The 6,171-nt window shown below is 46.2% G+C and overlaps 1 protein-coding gene across 8 annotated transcripts in view; it reads right to left on the bottom strand.

Annotated features, from left to right (window-relative positions):
- Positions 1-3,498: 3,498 nt before the first annotated feature.
- The window catches only part of FBXW11 (F-box and WD repeat domain containing 11), a 121,103-nt gene continuing 118,430 nt past the window's right edge, over positions 3,499-6,171 (bottom strand). For all 8 annotated transcript variants that reach the window (XM_046000190.1, XM_046000194.1, XM_046000193.1 and 5 more), the window contains one exon: positions 3,499-6,071. The gene's annotated coding sequence lies outside the window, so the exon portion shown is untranslated. The remainder of the gene's footprint in view (positions 6,072-6,171) is intronic.

The following is a 6,171-nucleotide window of genomic DNA, read 5'->3' as shown; positions in this document are numbered from 1 at the left end:
TGGCACTGAACCACCCCTTCCCTGCGTGGCCCACCGCTGTCCCGCCCCACCACCTGCACACACACACTCTCTCACACGCTGATGATGTGAAATTCTTGCTTGTCCACTTTGGAGACACTATAATTTGCAGAGCCTACTGGCATGTTGAAGTCTTATCCTCGTCCCAGAAACAGCCCCTGAAGATCTAAGTGGACTGAGAAAGCTGGGTTTGAAAGCTGGATTATTCTTAATTTAAAAACTAACAAAAGTAATAGTGTTAAGTACTGTTCACCTGGTCCCTCTCCCTCAGCTGTACCCACTGGGCAGTCCTGGCCGGGTCACTAACTAAGGTCCTCGCTGGGGACCGTCAGCATCCTTCCAAGAACCAGCTCCTGCATTACCCCTGCAGAGGCCCAGATGGGCCTTAGGCTGCCTGAGCACATTCGATTTTTGTCTCACCTCACACCATCCTGAGCCCTAACCTTTATGAGACCTTTCTCTGCTCTGAACATTCTGTACCATCTGTTTAAAAACCATGGTAGAAGCTACCAGAAACGGCTGGCATTGAAGTTCTCTTAGGTACTGGTAGAGCTTTGAGTAGATCTAAATTTAGATTTTAGACAAGGCATTTTAGGTTATGTCACTTAATTCTTACAGTGATTTAATAATACTGTCTCCACTTCCTAGAGGAAGCTCAGGTTCAGGGCAGCGAACGTCCTTGCTCCCTGGGCTGTTGCCAGTGGGGTGGCAGGGCTCCGATCTCAATTCGGTCCAGTGACACCAAAGTTTATGCTCTTTTCCTCTCTGCCATCCTGTAGCCAGTGATCCTCATGGGATCTCTGGGTGTGACACCAAGTTCCAAAGTCTGCGGTGTTCTAAGAGCGGTCCTTCTCAACCCCCAGCGCTGCAGGGTATCTGGAAGTAAATCACACTGCAAGAACAGAAAGGTCCACTGGATCCGAAGATGGCGATTACGGGTGGAGGGAGCTTAAGTTGTACTCCGTAAGATCTTGCCCTAACACCAGCTGTAGGCTATTCCTCAAGCATGTCCCACTACAGACTAAGTCTCCTCTGGTCTTGTCATTCCTGCGTTGTCCCAGGCCAGACCAACATCATACTTACTCTGAAAAATACAATTAAGTAAAACCTGGAGATAGGATGAGTAAAAAGTTACAAAGCTAAAAGCGGTCAACAGCACAAATCCATTTATAGGATTCTGCTTTCCAGTTTGCCACGCATGCACACCCAAAAGTCACTTAAGACGTGCACGAGAATTCCTTCACACAGCTATACCTAACCAATAAAAAATTTTAAACACTGAATTAGGATTTCAGTGCGTGTTGTCTGTGGAGTCCCTCGCCCCATTTTTGGGGGGGTGGGTAAGCCCCTGAAGATCACCACGTATGCAGTCAGACCACATCTAAGTTTGAGTGTCTACGAGGTCTTAGACCCAGCTTCAAGCAATAAACAAGCAGGAGCTTGGAGGTCTTGGAGCTCCCAGAATTTTCTCCAGCTGGAAGACCTAGTCGATCCTGGGCCTCAAGCCTGCCTTGCCGTAATGTGAACTCAGTCCCAGCACAAAAGCAGGCAGCTGGTCTAAACACTCACAACGCAACTGAAGGCGGGGGTTGCCAGCTCTTGGCTCCTTCCCCCTCCTCCTCTTGCCTTTTCAAACCCCTCCCTTGTTTGGTCATTTTTCCTAAAGATAACATGTATGGAGACATTCCGTGTACTGGTCACTTTGGCACAAAGCATAGCATTCAATTCATCCCTCTTCTCTGGAATCTCTTCTATTCTCCGAGTGTTCCACTGCCAAACTTAGACAGTTTTTCAAGAGGTCATTACTGGAAATGCTTAAAATCATGTTGGTTCAGGGATGGCAAATTGGTGCTCCAGTGACTGACTTTAAAAAGTCTCCCCCCAACAAAAGAAAAGTTGCCAACTTTTATAAATTGGGTCTTTGCATAATTGGGATTTTCAGTTTTTCTTAAAATTCAGATAAGGCATCGGTCTGCATTCCTGCAAACCAACAGATCATCCAGAGCTGGGGCTCCTGCCCTCCTGGACCGGAGCTAGTGACACCTTCTTTTATACACAGGGAAGCTAAGACCTCCAAGAGGGTATTGCCACACAGCTAATTAGTAACAGGATTATTGGCCAGATGGCCCAATTTCTTTTCTTCTTATTAACTAGAAAACCAACAGGCTGAAATGGCAAAGCACCACTCTATCCTCTGATTATATATCCAAGGAGTTCTACAAAACCTCTCTTAGAACCTCCCTCATCAATATGGTATGCATTTGTAGCTGTGCATTTCTTGCAGTAACACCTCACCTGTTGAGGAAGAAACTATCATTTACTGAACACCAGCTCTGTGATGTGAGGGTCGGAGGCCACCGCAGAGGTTAAGACCCTGGAACACCTGAGGCCCTTCCCACGCTGCAGCAGTGTTTGGGCTCAACATCTGTTGGCTCAACATTCATCCCGATGAGCCCAAATTACCAATGGTTTTTCACACTCAGCACAGGCAAGGATAGAAGAGCTGCGAAAGATGACGGTCGCTGTCGGAAAAGGCAAGAAACCGCCTCAGCTCCAGCCCTGATGGAAACCGAATCTGACGCGGCGGTGGCCACGGAGGCGGCAGAATCTCGGGCGCAGACACGGAAGGATCTACCGGAAAACGGGATGACAAAGCAGAGCGCGGCCCAGCACGTGGAGCTGCCACCGTCGCCGTTAGGGGTGGTGTGTGAACAGGTGTGTGTGTAATATACACATGTACGCACGTAGACACGGAGCCAGCCATAGACACAGAGCATCGGTCCCTGTCGAAGGAGACACAAAAGCGGGACGACGACTGCGGGAGGGACTGAAGTTCAAGGATGAAGGAGAGAAGCACTTTTCATTCTCATGGCTTGCAAAGAGGTTCCTTAACGGTCTGCGTATTACGGATTTTTAAAACCTCACAAGGAAAGCGGGTGGAGGCAATGCAGTGTGGCAGGACTCCGCCCCAAGGTCCACGGTAGGGGTCTGGCGGACTTGCGGGGAGAGCCAGTAATCTGGAGAGCCCGCTGCTACCCTGGGCTTGGGAGCACACCACCCCCCGCCCCCGCCCTGCACACACAAACCGCGTTCCGCCAGCTAGAGGACTGGACAGGGACGTGCGCGTCCGCGGACCCAGGAAGCGCAACGACTGCACGCCGGCCACTCACGGAGTACAGGCCGCCCGCTTCTTCCAGCGTCAGGGTCTCCGCTCTCCCTCGGAGCCGGTGGGGCCACCCAAGGGCCCCCTTCGTGGTTCTCCAGTAACCGGCGAAGCAGCTGGGAGCCTGCGGGAAGCTAGCTCCCGGGTCCTGGGGGAACACCCCGGGGCGCATCCCAGCATCGCCTCACACTAACTCCCCAAGAGCCCACAAGTAGTCTGCTTTCACTCCACTCTCCCGAGATCTACAAACTTTAATGGGACGTCCCTGGATGACTGAAAGAACAGAACAGGTTTTTGAAAAATGTCTTAACAGAGCATCAGAGTGTCGCAACACTTTATTAAGAGAATTGGCTTTGAACTAGTAGCTGAAGTAACAATTGCATGAAGCCAGATTAGGTGTACTGCATAATACTCATACTTGATTTATTGACATTACTTAGCAATTTATTGGACAAAAGTCAAACTTTTTGTTTTTATTAAGCACATTCCACAGTACAAAGCTGTCATGAATAATATCTGTACAATTTAACAGTTTCAATAGCTGTTCAGACACAAATTTATTTCAAACAGATAATTGGCAAACATAATTAATTACAAGTTAGAATTAGACTATCCCAGTGCTTTAAAACAGTAATATAGCAGTAATTTACAGTTGCTCAATTATGGTTAGCAAAATAAAGTCCAGGGTACGGCTGGGAATTACTACTATAATCCCAGAAAGTGAGAATTCCTTGGGTGCCAAAGTCCCCTGCTATTATTTAGTAGGCACAATTCAAAGGTTTGTGTGCATATTCGAAGGCCATGATCTCCCAAGGAACAAGAACTTCTATATTAAACATGCAAAAACATCAACAAAAAGTCCATTCGTTCAGAAGAATTGCCTCCTCCCCCCACCCCTCCCTCATCCCTGGGCTCGCCTACCAGTTTGATATAAAGCTGTCATGTGGAGAGTGGTACAAGTTAACTCACTTCCACAACCACTGTCAAGCTTACAACTACCTCACAAATAGAGATTTCCTTATCTTTTTCTTACACTTGGAGACTCAACTTCTCAAAAATAGAAATTAATCTGGTAACATGTGGGAGGGAAGAATGTATTTTTAAAAAAGGAAAAAGAAAAACTAAAAAGCCAAGCCAACCCATGAAACAAATGACATACACACACATTGATCCCCACACCGTTCTCAATGCAAAGGACAAAACAGAGCCCAGGGCCCTTCCCTTTAGTAGTTGAGTGTGCTTCCTCGGGAAGAGGTTTAGTCAACGGGAAGTTCTTATTGGTCCTTTAAAATGTTACTGACATTCCTTAATCTTTGGAAACAATGGCAAGGGGCAAATCAGAACCTAATATCGAACAAGGGAAAAGGAGTGCCAACCGAATGCCGAAGTCCTTTCCATGCACGGTCAGCATGATAGCGCGCCATTCACACACTCAGGCTGCAGAGCACTTGGAGTTTTGAGAACCTGCCAGGGCCACAGCAGCAGGTGACACCAGAGATGACGGGAATGGGGTTCATGAGCTTGAAGCTTTGCACCACGTAGGAGTACCCCTCCACTCGAGATGGGCCTCTGAACCAACCTGACCTGGCATAACAGATTCCAGCCCGTGAGCAGGCCCGTTACCACCCCGGTGGGGATGTGAAATCCATGCCAGAATGAGTGCATTCCAGAACCAGGAAACCCAGTCAACAGGGCCTTCTTGTTCCTCCCTTTCCAGGGTTACTAATGCACAGAATAATGATCTTTGACAGTAAAGTCAAATGAATACCATGGGAAGTGACCACTAGTACTCAGGAGTACTTACGATGAAAAGAACAACAAAAAATTTTAAGGTACCTCTCTATTATATATGCTACACAACGAATAAAACATTTTGTGTTAAACTTTAGAAATTACATTTTAAAACAAGAGTCCCATTAAAAACACACACACCACACACATACACACAAAATGACAATGACAAAATAAAAATACCATATGAATACTGCAGGAAGGGTTCTAGGTAATCCACAACAACCCTGGTATCAGGTTCTTGAGCCCAGCCCATGGCTAAGTGCGAACACACTCTGTTATTAGTGTCTCAGGCACAGGGGCCCTGACTCCAGCAACCTTGAGGTTAAACTGTTATGTACATTATATCTACATGCGGATACAGTATTTTAAATTAGGAGGCAAGCACACGTGTAAAAGTGTTACTCTACCAAATATCAAGAGATGGTTGGGGTACAGAGAGAACAGTTAATAAAAGAAAAGAGCTATATTACCTGTTGGGAGATAATATAACCTGGCTTATAGTTCTTTAAATTAAAAGAAATTGGTACAGAAAGGAAGTATAATCCAAAAAATATGACTAAAACAATCCAGAGAAATTTTTCCATTGTCCAACATGTTCCTAATACAGGTCAGAATTCATAATGACTTGGACGGTCAAAAGGAGAATGCTAACTTCTGAAAAGGAAAGCCCTGGACATTCTGGGTAGGTGTTTGGCACCCAAAATTTCACCAAAGAAGAATGCTGTTTCTTAATATCAGACCAAAGTGCAAAGCAATATAAATTAGAGGCCAGTCTTCTCTTGATGGTCGATTTACTTCTGTAAAACAGACTGTACGTTCCTTTTATATGAACAATTTACATTTGAAGCGTTAGATTTTTTTTTTCACTGATGGGGGGAGGAAATGGGCTTCTGTTCTACTGGAAGTCGGTGAAGCTAAGGTATCCTTCTCAAAGTAGAGGCCGGAATCGGAGGTGAGAAATGTTGGTACTTGGAAGAGTTAGGCTGCTTTGCATCTACCCAGCGTCTAGAACCAATTCCAGCTTCATAACTCAGCTGTGAAGAACTCCCTTAGGCATTTGGTAGCCATGTAGCCAGTAGTTCAAGACTAGGAAACCCTGGGAAAACAAAACAAAACAAAACAAAAAAACAAAGGGAGTATGGATGGATATTCTGGTTAGACATGGAGATATACACCACAGTCCATCCACATCCACA

The sequence above is a fragment of the Meles meles genome, chromosome 3 (genome assembly GCF_922984935.1).
Source record: "Meles meles chromosome 3, mMelMel3.1 paternal haplotype, whole genome shotgun sequence".
Taxonomy (NCBI): domain Eukaryota; kingdom Metazoa; phylum Chordata; class Mammalia; order Carnivora; family Mustelidae; genus Meles; species Meles meles.
This window is presented reverse-complemented; position numbering and strand designations above follow the sequence as displayed.